The sequence below is a fragment of the Trichosurus vulpecula genome, chromosome 1 (assembly GCF_011100635.1).
Source record: "Trichosurus vulpecula isolate mTriVul1 chromosome 1, mTriVul1.pri, whole genome shotgun sequence".
Taxonomy (NCBI): Eukaryota; Metazoa; Chordata; class Mammalia; order Diprotodontia; family Phalangeridae; genus Trichosurus; species Trichosurus vulpecula.
In genome coordinates, this window is record NC_050573.1 from 209,323,584 (window position 1) to 209,340,630 (window position 17,047).

A 17,047-nucleotide genomic window follows, 5' to 3' on the forward strand; every position below is an offset into this window, starting at 1 on the left:
GTATAGAAATAGCTCTGAAAACAACAGTGCATCCTCTCAAATTTATTCTCTACTCTACAATCAGTTAAACCCCAATGAAAAACATGAAGGTAAAGAAGTTGGCTGGGAACGTGGCCAGGGAGTGTAAGTAGACTCAGATTCAGACTCAGACTTTGGAATCTTTTTTTTTGGTGACAAAAAAGACCAAAGCATACAGCCAGAAGATGTCAACAAAGTCAAAGGGCCTACATAAAAAGCCTACAAGAAAAACATGAACTGCTTTCAGGCCGTGGAAGAGCTCCAAAAGGATTTGGAAAAGCAAGTTAGAGAAGTACAGGAAAAATCGGGAAGAGAAATGAGAGTGATGAGAAAACCATAAAAAAAAACAAATCAATAACTTGCTAAAGGAGACCCAAAAGAAATACTGAAGAAAACATCACCTTAAAAAATAGACTAACTCAAATGACAAAAGAGCTCCAAAAAGCCAAAGAGGAGAAGAATTCCTTGAAAGGAAGAATTAGCCAATTGGAAAAGGAGGTCCAAAGGACCACTGAAGAAAATACTACCTTAAAAATTAGAATGGAGCAAGTGGAAGCTGGTGACTTTTTGAGAAATCAAGATATTATAAAACAGAACCAAAGGAATGAAAAAATGGAAGACAATGTGAAATATCTCACCGGAAAAACCACTGACCTGAAAAATAGATCCAGGAGAGAAATTTAAAAATTATTGGACTATGTGAAAGCCATGATCAAAAAAGAGCCTAGATATAGCCTTTCAAGAAATTATCAAGGAGAACTGCCCTGATATTCTAGATCCAGAGGGTAAAATAGAAATTAAAACAACCCACCAATTGCCTCCTGAATAAAAGATCCCAAAAAGAAAGCTCCTAGGAATATTATCACCAAATTCCAGAGCTCCCAGATCAAGGAGAAAATACTTCAAGCAACCAGAAAGAAACAATTTGAGTACTGTGGAAACACAATCAGGATAATACAAGATCTAGCAGCTTCTACTCTAAGGTATAGAAGGGCTTGGATTATGATATTCCGGAGGCCAATGGAGGTAGGATTAAAACCAAGAATCACTCACCCAGCAAAACTGAGTATCATGCTCCAAGGCAAAATATGGATTTTCAGTACAATAGAGGATTTTCAAGCTTTCTCAGTGAGAATACCAGAGCTGAATAGAAATTTTGACTTTCAAAATTTCCTAAATGAACACAAGAATCAAGAGAAGCATGATAAGGTAAACAAGAAAGAGAAATCACAAGGGACTTACTAAAGTTGAACTGTTTTGTTTACATTCCTGCACGGAAAGATGATGTGTATAATTCATGACACCACAGTATTAGTGTAGCTGAAGGAAATACACACACACACACACATGCACACACACATACACACACACACACACATACATATAGACCTAGGGCACAGGGTCAGTTGAATGTGAAGGGATGATATCTAACAAAATAAAATCAAATTAAGGGATGAGAGAGGAATAATTTGAGAGAGGGAGAAAGGGAGAGATAGAATGGGGTAAATTATCTCACATAAAAGTGGCAGGAAATAGCAGTTCTGTTGGGAGTAAAGAGAGGGCAGGTGAGGGGCAATGAGTGAATCTTGCTCTCATCGGATTTGACCTGAGGAGGGAATAACATACACACTCAATTGGGTATCTTAGCCCACAGGAAAGAAGGAAGGGATGGCAGATAAGAGGAGGAGGTGATCAAGAGTAGGCACTTTGGAAAAGGGACATGGTCAAGGGAGAGAATTGGGTCAAGGGGGATAGGATAGGAAAGAGCAAAATATAGTTAGTCTTTCACAACATGAGTATTGTAGAAGGGTTTTGCATAATGATACACATGTGTCCTATGTTGAATTGCTTGCCTTATTAGGGAGGGTGTGTGGGGAGGGAAGAGGGGAGAGAATTTTCAACTCAGGGTTTTAAAACCAAATGTTTTTTAAAAAAGGTTTTGCATGCAACTGGTAAATAAGATATACAGGCAATGGGGCTTAAAAATCTATCTTGCCCTACAAGAAAGTAAGGGAAAAGGAGATGGGGGGGGCATGGGGTGACAGAAGAGAGGGTTGACTGGGGAACAGGGCAATCACAATGTATGCCATCTTGGAGCGGGGGGGGTTGGAAACGGGGAGAAAATTTGTAATTCAAACTCTTATAAAAATTAATGCTGAAAACTAAAAATATTTAATAAATAAATAATGATTTTTTTTAAAAAAAACATTTTTGGAGTTGATTGCGTGACATGAGAGACATTGGCACAGGACTGCCAAGATTAGTGTGCCCTCATCAGAGAAGGTCCTATGCTCTATGAGCAAAGCAGAATTGAAGTAGCTCAAAAGAAATGTGAGATGTGCAAATTTAGAGAATTCACCAAAACTGTTCACATAGATTGTTGATGCCTGACTTATGATAGTACATTCCAAGCTCTTAATGGTCTGCTCAGCCATAGGCAGACACACTGTAACTTGGCTCTAACATAGTGATATCATTTTGGTCCTCTTTGAGAACAAACTACAACAACCAACCAGGAAACAATTTCGCTCTCCCCAGTGACTGTTCTAAACTTTTTCATCCCTCTTCAAACATTTCATGGTTTCTTTTTGCCCACTTGCTTAGGCGGGAAACTTGCCTCATGTTTTATAGAAAATCAGTTGAGGCTATTTGCCTTAAACTCTTTTACCCTCTTCTTCATCTCCTATCAGTCATGTGCCTTCTGACATTATCTACTTCATGATTGTCTTATATGAAGAAATTACATTATTCTCTACCAAGGCTAACCCCACTCCCTGTTCAAGCAATCCCATCCCATCTCATCTCCTCCAACATAATGCCCCCTCTGTCATCCCAACACTTTAACTTATTTTCAATTTGTCCCTGTTAACTAGAATACTCCCTTCTGCCTACAAATATGTCCAGGCCCACCATCCTGAAAACAAACAAACAAAAAAACAGCCTCACTTTATTCATTCAACCCTTTTAACTGTCATCCTATATTTCTTCTGACCTTTCTATGTAAATTCCTTGAAAAATCATTTACAATACATATCTCCAGTTTCTCTCATCTCATTTTCTTTTGGACACTCACATTCTGGCTTTCAAACTTATCATTTTACTGAAATTGCCCTCTCCAAAAATAACAATCTCTTACTCACCAAATCTGATGCCTTTTCCTCAGTCCTCATTTTCTTTGGTGTTTGAAGAAATTTGGCACTGTTAATTACTCTCTCCTCTTTGAAACCCTCGTCTCTAGGATTTCAAGACAATACTCCTTGCTACTCTTTCTTTGTCTCTTCTCCTGTATCTTTTTCCAGATCATGCCCCCTAAATGTTGATTCAAGTTCTGTCCTGAGTCCTTTTCTCTTTTCCTTCTATACCTCTTCACTTGGTGATCTCATCAAGTCTCCCATATATTTAATTACTATCTCTTTGCTAATGATTCTCAAATCTCTTCTTCTAACTCCAGTCCTCTACTGACCTTTAATCTCTTATCTCCAACTCCCTTTCAAATGTCCAGTAGACATTTTAATCTCAATATCTCAAAAATAGGACTCATTACTCCCCTGAAAAAAAACATCTTTCACTTTTGCCATCCCTATTACCATATGGGGAAACACTTTCCTCTTAGTCTTTTGGCTCACAACCTACAAGTCATCTTGACCTCTTTGTTATCACTCATCCACCACATCCAAACTATTTCCAATTCCTTGTCAATTTTAATTTTGTACCATCCCTTTAATATGTCCTTTTCTCTCCTCCAATACTACCACCACTCTAGTGCAGGTCTCCATCACCTCAAGACTTTATTTTTGCAACCATCTACTGGTGGGTCTGCCTGCCTCAAGTCTCTCCCAACTCTAATGTATGCTCTATTCAGTCACTAAATTCATTTTCCTAAAATGTAGGTATAATCATATCACATATACACATACACACACACATTCAATAAACATCCTGTCACCTCCAGGAACAAATACAAAATGTTCTATTTGGCATTCAAATGTCCTTCATAACCTGGTCCCCTCTTATCTTTACAGCATTCCTATATTAAACACCCCAATATATACTCTTTAATGCAGTGTCAGTGGCTTCCTGCCTGTTCCACAAACAAAACACCTCTGTCTCTCAGCTCCGAGCATTTTTTCCGTATTTCACACAAGAACTCTCTCCATCTTCCCATCAATTTCTGATCTTCCTGGCTTCTTTTAAGTCCCAATTAAAATTCCTTCCTTTAGAGGAAATCTTCCCCAACTATCTTAATTCTAGTTCCTTCCTTCCATGATTTCCTATTTAATTTGTAAATATCTTGTTTTGTATATATTTGTTTGTATGTTATCTACCTGTTCTGGGATCCATGGCTATTTAGATTATGTAAAGTCATGTCTAGGAGTGAAAGCCTCAAGGGAGAATGCCAACCTCTGGGTTTATATATCTTGTTCAGGGTCAAAGGTCAGTTACACATGCAACTCACACATGTGACCTAAAAGCCTCTGATGTCACAAGCATGTCACTCAAACCCATGTAAACTAGCTTTCCCCTGAGGCAAGGAGATCATCAAGGACTCCTAATTTAATCAAGGAAACAAAGGCCAAACTCTTCAAGGGCTTTTGATTGAATAAGTGCTGAAAGTCCTCCTTAACTACCAATATACTACCTCACTAAAGTATATGCACTTTGAGGCAGGGACTATCTTTTGCCTCTTTTTCGTATCTCCATCATGTAGCAAAGTGTATGGTACATTGTAGGTGCTTAACAAATATTTATTAATTTACTTATTAATAATAATACTGAGGATTATCATCACAATAATTATTGTTTAATTTTATGACAGCTAGCTAATGCAATCAATAGAGTGAACAAGATGATGTAATGAACTCCTGAATTCAAATCTTGCCTCATACTTTTCCTAGTTGTGTGACTTTGAAGAAGTCACTTAACTTCTTTCAGCCTCACTCTCCTCTTTTGAAAATTAAGATAATAGAACTTACTTTGGGAGATAATTTTAAGGAAAAAATTATATAATATATAAAAATAATACGGCAAAATTTAAAATGTTATATAAATGCTAATTATTTTCATAGTCTCACTATGGACTGAGCAATGTGCTAAACACTGGTGAAAGAAATAGAAAAAAAACTTAAAAAAAGATCTCTCAAGAAGCTTACATTCTTCCCAGGGAGACAATATTTGTAGGAAGGTTCATCTAAGGGTACAGAAAAATACCGAGTGATTCTTGAGGATCAGGGTCTGTATGAACAGAATAATTTAGGTTAAGCTTGAAAAGGTTAATCTTATGGGCATATAGTTGTTCATCCATATTACCAGAATAGTTGTAGGTGGTAATTTTCTGTTAATCGAAGTGGCTTCAAAGGGTAGGCCTATCCCACAGCTAAGGTTTATAGCACTAAGGCAAGATTCATGACCTTGAGGATGACCATAAACTTGCCTGGATGGTTTGGAATCACGAAGTATAAGAAATTCTCTAGGTAGAAGGCAGAGGAAGTACAACATTTATTTAGACATGAGAGAATCCAATCCCAAGACCAGTAAATCCAATTCCATATAGTAGCAATAATATTCCAAAGCCAGTAAGCCCACCTCAATGTAGGAACAAGGAAATTATAATACAACATTATATCAGGGATCCAAGCCTTCCTGTAACCTTCTCCCCCTGCTAGGGCCTCCCTGTAAACAATCACTCAGGAATTATAACTCTTGGCTCAGCACTCTCTTCTGTAGCTCTGCTGATGCTGGTTTTCTCAATGTCTGCTCTTCAGGGCCCTCTTGATGTCTGCTGCCTCAATGTGTTCCTCTCAGTTCTGCTGCTCTCATTTTGCATGCTCTCCATGTTGCTTCTCTCAGTTCTGTTGCTCTTAGTTCTCCTCTTCTTCAATTCTGCTTTTCTTCAATTCTGCTCCTCGTCAAGTCTGGGCTCTCCTTTTATACAGTCCTACCCATCATCTGCTTGGCAGGAACTCAGGTCTCTGATTGGCTGAATTCATGATTGACTAGAACTCAGCGTAAATACCATTGACTCTGGCCTTAGCCACTCCCCTTAGGGTCCTGAGAGCCTTAGGCCCACATCTGGCTTAGCACATAGTAAGTAGCAGCTTTAGGCCTACTTACAAATAATGATATAATCAAGCTTTCCCACCTAGGCCCACAGGAGGCCTATTGAATATGTGAGGAAGATTTTTGATCACCTCAATACTACAAGGTTCTGCAAAAATGTTTGGCCTCTGACTACTGAGGAGGTAAGGAGTAAGCCAAAATGTTGTGGTAGTGATTAAGTTCTGGGCTCTTTTCTTCAGGAGTAGGAATGGTGAATTGGAGTCTAGTCTAAATGGAGAAATGAAACTTCCAATATGATCTAAGTAGGGGGTAGGCAGTGACTACAAACATAGAATATATGTAAAATACTTTGCAATCTTTAAAGCATTACATAAATATCAATTAGTGTGTAAACAAATTTGTTTTCAGTAAATTGAGGTTTGACAGAATTTAACAATAACCTGTAGGGGAACCTAACATTTCTAATTATAGGAAAGGTGGCTTTTGACATACTGTTAAAGATTGAAAAAAAAATTAATCAATTGATCTGTATACAATATGCTTTTGGAAAAGTGGATATTTAACACAAAATGTGTATATAATGACATATGCCAATGGGAAACTAAAACCTGATCAGAGGTAATGTGCAAAAGGAGATCTGGAATAAGTTGGTGGTCTTTGTAGCAATGAATGATCCAGCACAGAATAAAAAAAAAAATTTAGTTAGTTTATCAGAGACTTGTAGCTATCATTTAAAGGCAGAATGTCAGCATGGAGTGAGGGAAAACACAGCATGCAGGAAAATGGTAGGAAGGAGCACAATGCCAGTTTGATCTTGCAGAACTGCTTCCCCCTAGAAAACACTCTTTTATACTGTCAGTTCTACTGCATATTACCCCCTTCCTTTGCTCTGTTGTAGGCATTGACATGTCTTTCTTTTTTGATAATTTCAAATTTATCATATGGAGGTACAACTAGAAATAGTCTACTTACAATGGAGAAATGAAAGTTTCTATTATGATGTAGGGAGGGGGGCAAGCAGTGACTGAGGGAAAAAATATGTATATGTAAAATACTTTGTGTGTGTGTGTGTGTGTGTGTGTGTGTGTGTGGTATGTGTATATATGTATATATATATGTAGATGTATATAGATATATCTACATCTTTGTCTATCTATCTATCTATCTATCTATCTATCTATCTATCTATCCTCCTTGAGAACAGGGGTTGTCTTTTACATTTCCTTGCATCTCTAGTACCTAGTTCAGTGCTTCACACCTGGCTGGTTGGTTGGTTGATTGGTTAGTTGCTGTCTTTCTTTGTCAAAGAAGACCAAAATGACATCACTATGCTCGATGTAAGTTACAGTGTGTCTAACCTTGGCTGATCAGACCAATATGAGCTTGGAATGTTCAACTGTGGTACTTGTGGTACTACTTGTTCAGGCACAAATAGTCCTTGTGAATATTTAGAATGGATTCTCTACATTTGAACATCTCACATTTCTTTTGATTTAAATCAATTATGTTTTGTCCACAGAACAAAACACCTCCTCTGATGAGGGCACACCATGCTGAGTGGTCCTGTGCCAGTGTCTCCCATGTCACACAAGCAATTCAAAAGTTCTAAAGTGAGATCTTGAGAGTGTCCGTGCTTTGCTTCTTCTAACCACCATGTAAGCACTTGCCCTGTGTGAGTTCTCCATGAAATAATCTTTATGGCAAGCATGCTTTTGATATTTGCAATGGTAAAATCTTATGGGTGATGTCTTTTGATTGGTGTGTAAATTGAATTTAAGTGAGGAAGAGTTGCATGAAATAATCAGCTCAATTCTTTCCTCCAGGGTCATCACAGTGCAGTGGTAGGACATACTCAAGGTGACTGGTGATGGCTCAAGATGCAGTGGATGATCTTCATGTCTTCAACGTCTAACCAAGCCCTCAGCACTCCACAGAGCTTGATTCAGCTCTCTTCATGGCTATTGAAACAAATTGTTTTCGTCCACCCATTCCACCAGGGGAAGGCTTCAACACGCTTGGGGTAGACACTCCCCTAACTCACCAATGGATCTGAGACCCCTTGGTTACCCTCAACCTAGTTTAGCCTGCTGAAAGCATTTACAGGGGTGTAGCTGCTGCATGTGCTGCAGGTTCTTGGAGCCATAGGGGAGAGTTAGGTAGAACAGGTGGACACCCAAGTTGGAAAGCAGCTCTGAAAAGGGCTTGGCAGCCCTCACAAAAACACACTGGCATATAGTACGTACATAATAAATGTATTAAATTTTTCTACTAATTGATTTATTGTCATTGGCTGTTATAGCTATTGAATCTCTTCATGTTTATCTTTAAGAAGTTAAGATCATTGCCTTAAGTGGGAACTTAGACATATTACATTTCCAAAAGCTAGCTCTGTTTCTTTGGTAGGAATCATCAAAGACCTTTGGTAATCTGTTCCACTCTGGAAAACTAGACACCTTCCCCACCATGTTGTTGCTTTTCAGTATTTGCAGTTGCGTCTGACTTTTGATGACCCCATTTGGTGTTTTCTTGGCAAAAATACATGAGTGTTTTGTGATTTCCTTCTCAAAGCTATTTTATAGATAAAGAAACTGAGGCAAACAAGGTAAGGTGACTTGCCCAGGATCATATAGCTTGTTACTGACCAGATTTGAACTCACAAAAAATGTCTTCCTGACTGCAGGCTCAGTATTCTATCCACTGCGCCACCTAGATACCCCCAATTATTTTTTTTTGTTAGGATCCATCAATGATACTTGGTAACATTCTTGTAAGGATTTATCTTAATTAAAATAATTAATTAAAAATTCCAAAGTTTTAGCCCACCCAGGTTATGAAGCAAACAACCAATTAATCAAATTTAATATGATATTTAGTGGAGATGAAAATAATATATTTGTGGGATTCTAGCAATAACTAAAGAGGGAGCATAGTCATATGACTGCACAAATGTCTTCAGCACAATGAAATAGTTTACTTTGGAAATTAGATTTTTTTCATACTATTTACCAAAGTAGCAAACATCTATCAGCCTTTTTATATTGAAATATACATATTTTATGCAAGGGATATCAGGTCAAAGGAATATGCATCTTCTGCCTGAATTTTCAAATATAGTGCTTTGCCAAAGTGAATCTAGATAAGTACATTTTAAACCATAATCATGTAATGCCTCATACCCTGAATTTAATATTTTTCACAAATTACTTTTTATAGATTTTTCATCATTTGCCTTGTAAAGACAAACAGTAACTGTAATGTCTTCACCAGAGCCAATAAGATTTACTTGGAATAAGCAAATCCATGGACTAAAAAACATAAGATCAAAAGGTATCAAAATTGCTTAAAAGAACATGCTCAGGAACAGTTGAAAATTTACTCTTTTGTGCACCAGTTGATTTCACTCCAGAGGGAGGAAAAAATAAATGTCTGAAGCTTTTCATTTGTAGATTTGTGAAGCTAACTTTTGAAAACTCTAACAGGTGGAAATGTTGGGAGGTATCATTAGGGCCACTGGGTGTATTTGTGGTTCTGTTCAGGCTATGGAGCTTATTTCTTTCTCTTTTTAATTAATTAATTAATTAGTTAATTGATTAATTTTTAGTTTTCAACATTCATTTCCACATCATTCTGAGTTCCAAATTTTCTCCTCATCACTCCTCTCGCCCCTACCCCAAGATGGCATGCATTATGACTATTCCTTCCCCAGTCTGCACTCTCTTCTGTCATCCCACCCCCTCTTATCCCCTTCCCCCTTACTTGCTTGTACAGCAAGATAGATTTCTATATCCCATTGCCTGTATACCTTGTTTCCCAGTTGCATGAAAAAAATCTTTAAAATTTGTTTTTAAAACTTTGACTAACAAATTCTCAATTTTGTTCCCTCCCCATATACCCTCATTGAGAGGGAAAGCAATTCAATATAGGTTATACATGTGTAGTTATGCAAAACACTTCCATAATCTTGTTGTGAAAGACTAATTATATTTCCCTCCATCTTATCCAGCCCCCAATTTATTCTGTTCTCTCCTTTGGTACTGTCCCTTTTCAAAAGTGTTTATGAAGCTTTGTTTTTTATCTGAACATGCTGAATGTTTAGTTGTATTTGATTTATTTTATGTTTTTATTTTTTTTTTTCTATCTTACTAATTAAATCTGTATTGAGCTACAATCTCTTTGAATCAGAGGAGTCACAACGATGGGATAGTTTGATTATTTTTTTCCTTTTAAATTTATTTATATTTCGTTTACAACATTAACTTCTACAAGGTTTTGAGTTCCAAATTTTCTCCCATTGCCTCTCCTCCCCACTCCCCTCCAAGAATATATACAATCCAATATAGGTTCTACAAAGAACTTCATATTAATCATGTTTTCACATTAGTCATGTTGTAAAGAATTATAACAAATGGAATGAACCATGAGAAAGAAGAAACGAAACAAAACAAAACAAAATAAAGCAAAAGAGATAGAGTGAGAGCAAATAGTTTGCTTCACTCTGCATTCAGATTCCTTAATTCTTTTGCTTAATATGGATAGTTTTTTTTTCCATCATGAGTCTTTTGGAGCTGAGAAGTGCCAAGTCTATCAAGGTTATTCATCTCACAATGTGTCTATGATTGTTTACAATGTTCTCCTGCTTCTGGTCCCCTCACTCAGCATCATTTATATAAGTATTTTGAGGTTATTATGAAGTCCATCTTTGCCCCATTTCTTTTCTCATTTTTTATTAATAATTTTTTTTTAAATTTGCAACATTCATTTCCACAAGTTTTTAATTTTCAAATTGAATCCCTCTCCTTTCCCCCCACCCCCAAGATGTCATGCTATCTGATATAGGCTCTATATATACCTTTACATTAACATATTTTCCCAATAATCAAGTGGTAAAGAAGAATTATAACCAATGAAATGAACCATGAGAAAGACATAAAAAAACCAAAAATAAAATGAAATAAAATAAAAAAGAGAGAGAGCAAATAGTTTGCTTCCATATGCATTCAGAATCCTGTGGCCAGAATGGCCTTTTTTTTTTTTGAGTGACTCAGCTTACCTCATTGAGCCTTGCTGGGCCCTGGGGCTTCTCTTCCGGGGCAGAAAGCCCAGAAACCATGCCAGGAAAAAGAGAACTTCCTGTGTGATGAGTCATGGGGCTGGCTAAGGGGAGGTGTTAACTCCAGAACCATGCCCTATTGGGTGTTAACCTAGTCTACGCTAGGGGGAGGGGCCAACTAAAGAACCAATCGGCCCTGGTCATTCAGGCGGTGCTTGATGATGTCAAAAACTCTATAAGATGGGAGAGGACAGCTTGAAGAGTCCTCTTTCCTTTTCTGGTTGGTGTGGGAGTAGTGGGGAGCATGACTCTGGGCAAGCCCTTGCTCTCAGGCTGAGCCCAGATGTTGGTAACTATGAATTGTATTGGGTCTGTCTGTTGATATTTGTAATTTGTTTGTATTTAGCTCTGAAGTTTGGGATGCTGGTTTTGTTTTCCCCCAAACTAAATGAATATTCTGAACTTCAGGATGCTGACCGTTTGTTCCCCTGAACTAGCTGACTGTAATCTGTATTTGGCCTGTCTGTTGATGCTTGTCTCTTTGCTCCCCTGAACTAATTGAATGCTAACTGAATGCTGGCATTTTCCCCTGAACTAAATGAATGTTGTCTGTATGCTAACTGAATGCTGGATTAAAGTAAGCTGGTCACCCCCTTTACCGTACTTTCCTTGTTTAAGCAGATACAAAGAACCTGTGCTTTCCCACCCGCTTCCTGGGTGCTGGCTGTGGGGAGATCTTACACCCCCACAGGAGCTGCTAGCTGGATTGTTAAAACAAATCCATAATTCTTTCTCTGGAATTGGATAGCCTATTCTATCATGAGTCTTTTGGAGCTGTCTTAGAACCTTTCATTGTTGAGAAGAGCCAAGTCTATCAAAGTTAGTCAACACAGAAAGAATGTGTCTGATTGTGTACAATGTTTTCCTGGTTCTGTTCCCTTCACTCATCATCAGATCATATAAGGCTCCTAGGTTCTTGTGAAGTCCATCTGCTTCTCATTTCTTATAGCAAAATATTATTCCATTACATTCATATACCAAAATTGTTTTAGCCATTCCCAAATTGATGGGCATCCCTTTGATTTCTAATTCATTGCCATCACAAAAAAAGAGCTGGTATACATATTTTTTGTGCATACAGGTCTTTTTCCCTCTTCTATCTTTTTTTAGGTTACAACCCTAGAACTGGTATTGCTGTATAAAAAGGTACGAACATTTTATAGCTTTTTGGGTATAATTCCAAATTGCTCTCCAGAACGGTTGGACAAATTTGCAACTCCAACAAAAATGCAATAGTGTTCCAATTTTTTCACATTTTCTGCAGCATTTATAATTTATCTTTTTTGATATGTTAGAAAATCTGACAGGAGAGATATAATACCTGAGAATTATTTTGATTCGAATTTCAAGAATAAATCATGGTTTAGACCAGTTTTTCATATGACTATAGGTATATTTAATTTCTTCCTCTGTAAACTGCTGTTCAAATCCTTTGGCCATTTCTCCATTGGGAAATGACCTCTATTCTTATAAATTTGCATCAGTTCTCTGTGTATTTTAGAGATGAGGCCTTTGTCAGAAAAACTGGTTGTAAAAAATTCTTTCCCAATTTTCTGCTTTCCTACTAATCTTGGTTGCATTGGCTTTATTTGTACAAAAATTTTCCAATTTAACATAATCAAAATTATCCATTCAGCATTTTGTAATCATCTCTATCTCTTATTTGGTCATAAACTCTTCTCTTCTCCATAAATCTGACAGGTAAACTTTTTCCTTGTCTCCCAAATTGCTTATAGTGTCAGCCTTTATATCTAAGTCATGAACCCATTTTTAATTGATTTTGGTATATGGAGTAAGACACTGGTCTATGACAAATTTCTGCCATTCTATTTTCCAGTTTTCCCATCAGTGTTTGTGAAATAGTGAGTTTCTATCCCAGAACCTGGAATCTTTGGGTTTATCAAAGAGTATATTTCTATAGTCATTGACCACTGTGTCTTGTGTACCTAACCTATTCCACTGATCTACGCCTCTATTTCTTAGCCAGTACCAAGTAGTTTTGATGATTGCTGCTTTATAATACAGTTCAATATCTGGTATGTCTAGGCCTGCTTCCTTAGCATTTATTTTCATTAATTCCCTTGATATTGTAGATCTTTTATTCTTCCAAATGAATATTGTTATTACTTTATCTAGTTCCATAAAATAATTTTTGGTACTTTGATTGTTATGGCACCAAATAAGTAAATTAATTTAGGCAAATTGTCATTTTCATTATGTTACCTCAGCCTAACCATGAGTAACTGATGATTTTATTTTCATTTATTTAGATTTTACTTTATTTGTGTGAGAAGTATTTTGTAATTGTGTTCATACAGTTCCTGGGTTTGTCTTGGCAGGTAGACTCACAAATATTTTATATTGTCTACAGTAACATTAAATGCAATTTCTCTTTCTATTTCAAGCTGTTGGGCTTTGTTAACAATATATAGGAATGCTGAGGATTTATGTGGGTTTATTTTGTAACATGCAACTTTGCTAAAGTTATTTATTATATCAAGTAGGTTTTTACTTGATTCTCTAGGATTCCATAAGTATATCATCATATCCCTACAAAGAGTGATAAATTAGTTTGTTCTATGCCTATTCCAATTCCTTCAATTTCTATTTCTTTTTTTTTTGCTAAAGCCAAAATATCTAGTACAAAATTGAATAATAGGGGTGATCATGGACATCCTTGTTTCACCCCCAATCTTACTGGAAATGCATCTAGCTTATCCCCATTATGTATAATGCTTGCTGATGGTTTTAGGTAGATGCTACTTATCATTTTAAAGAAGACTCCATTTATTCATATGCTGTCTAGTGTTTTTAATAGGAATAGATGTTATATTTTGTCTAAGGCTTTCTCTGCATCTATTGAGATAATCATATGTTTTCTGCTAGTTTTGTTGTTGATGTTATCAATCGTACTGATAGTTTTTCTACTACTAATCTAGCCCTGCAATCCTGGAATAAAACCTATCTGGTCATACTGTATTATTCTTATGATAAATTGCTGTAAGTTTTTGTTAATATTTTACTTAAAAATTTCATTAGTATTCATTAGGGAAATTGGTCTATAATTTTCTTTGTATTTTGACTTTTCCTGGTTTAGATATTAGTACCATATTTGTGTCATGAAAAGAACTTGGTAGTACTCCTTCTTTGTCTATTTTCCTAAATCATTTATAAAGTGTGGGAATTAATTATTCTTTAAGCGTTTGATAGAATTAACATGTAAAACCACCTTGCACTGGAGATTTTTTTCCTAGACAGTTCATTGATGGCTTGTTCAAATTATTTCTTTTTTTTTTGGACTTAAAGAAACAGTATTTATTTAATATTTTTAGTTTTCAGCATTAATTCTCACAAGAGTTTGAATTACAGATTTTCACCCCATTTCTACCCTCCCCCCATCCAAGATGGCATATATTCTGATTGCCCCATTCCCCAGTCAATCCTCACTTCTGTCACCCAACCACCCCCCATCCCCTTTTCCCTTACCATCTTGTAGGGCAGGATAGATTTTTATGCGCCATTGGCTGTATATCTCCCCTCTTCCATATCCACCCACCCTCCCGAAGAAGGCAAGCAATTCAACATAGGCCACATGTGTATCATTATGTAAAACTCTTCCACAATACTAATGTTGTGAAAGACTAAGTATATTTTGCTCCTTCCTATCCTATCCCCCTTTATTCAGTTTCCTCCCTTGATCCTGTCCTTTTTCAAAAATGTTTCCTTTTGTTTACCTCCAACCCCATTTGCCCTCCCTTCTATAGTCCCCCATTTTATCACTTTCCTCCTTCTTTCCTGTGAGGTAAGATACCAATTGAGTGTGTCTGTTATTTCCTCCTCAGGCCAAGTCTGATGAGAGAAAGATTCACTCATTCCCCCTCACCTGTCCTCTCTTCACTCCCAAAAGAACTGCTTTTTCTTGCCACTTTTATGTGAGATAATTTACCCCATTCTATCTCTCCCTTTCTCCCATTCTCAATATATTCCTCTCTCATCCCTTAATTTGATGTTATGTTTTGAAATATCATCCATTCATGTTCAACTCACGCAGTGCCCTCTGTCTACATATATATATATTCCCTAAAAGTACTGAGGTCTCATGAATCATACACATCATCTTTCCATGTAGGAATGTAAACAAAACAGTTCAAATTTAGTGAGTCCCTTATGATTTCTCTTTCTTGTTTACCTTTTCATTCTTCTCTTGATTCTTGTGTTTGAAAGTCAAATTTTTTATTTGGCTCTGGTCTTTTCACTGAGAAAGCTTGAAAATCCTCTGTTTCATTGAAAATCCATATTTTGCCTTGGAGCATTATAATCAGTTTTGCCGGGTAGGGGATTCTTGGTTTTAATCCTAACTCCATTGACCTCCAGAATGTCATATTCCAAGCCCTTTGATACCTTCATGTAGAAGTTGCTAGATCTTGTGTTATTCTGACTGTGTTTCAATAATGGTCAAATCGTTTCTTTCTGGCTTCCTGCAATATTTTCTCCTTGATCTTGGAACTCTGGAATATGGTGAAAGTATTCCTAGGAGTTTTCTTTTGGGGATATTTTTCAGAAGGCAATCAGTGGATTCTTTCAATTTCTATTTTACCCTCTGGCTCTAGAGTAGCAGGGCACTTCTCCTTGATAATTTCTTGAAAGATGATATCTAGGCTCCTTTTTCATCATGGCTTTCAGGTAGTCCAATAATTTTTAAATGGTCTCTCCTGGATCTATTTTTCAGGTCATGAGTTTTTCCAGGGAGATATTTCACGTTGTCTTCCATTTTTTCATTCCTTTATTTCTGTTTTATAATATCTTGATTTTTCATAAAGTCACTAGCTTCCACTTGCTCCAATCTAATTTTTAAGGTAGTATTATCTTCAGTGGTCTTTTGGATCTCTTTTTCCATTCAGCTAATTCTGCCTTTTAAGGCATTCTTCTCCTCACCAGCTTTTTGGAACTCTTTTGCCATTTGAGTTAGTCTGTTTTTAAGGTGTTGTTTTCTTCAGTATTGTTTTGTGTCTCCTTTAGCAAGTCATTGACTTGTTTTTCATGGTTTTCTTGCATGATTCTCAATTCTCTTCCCAATTTTTCCTGTACTTCTCTTACTTACTTTTCCAAATCCTTTTTGAGCTCTTCCATGGCCTGAGACCAGTTCGTGTTTTTTTTTTTTTTTTGGAGGCTTTTGATGTAGGCTCTTTGACTTTGTTGACTTTTTCTGGCTGTGTGTTTTGGTCTTTTTTGTCACCAAAAAAGATTCCAAAATCTGAGTCTGAATCTGGGTCTGTTTACACTGCCTGGCCATGTTCCCAGCCAACTACTTGACCCTTGAGTTTTTCACTGGGGTTGGACTGCTTTTAGAGTCAAGAGTACTTTGTCCCAAGATTGAGGGGAATGTGCTGTTGTTTTCAGAGCTATTCTACATAGCAAGCTCTGCCACACCAGTGCTCCTCCTCCCCCAAGAACTGCAGCTTGGACTGCAACTCATATCTTAAACTACAGTTCTCTTCTCAGAGCTGAACCACCTCCGCTGCCCCAGGGCTTGTGGCTGAACCGTGAACTCCTTTCACTCTGTCCCTTCAGTTTTTCCCTCTAACCTTCTCTGTTGTCTTTGGTGTTTGTGAGCTGAGAAGTCTGGTAACTGCCACAGCTAATTGATTCAGTTCACTAGGGCTTGTTCCACCTGGCTCCCAGTCTAGTTTGTCCAGCTGTGGCTCATGCTTAGTTCTACTCCATTCCATTCCCAGCTGTATGTGCGATAGAACTTACCCAGCCATCATCCAGGATGTTCTGGGCTGAAGCCCCACTTACCTCTGCTATTTCATGAGTTGTGCAGTTCTAGAATTTGTTCAGAGTCATTTTTTAGGTGTTTGG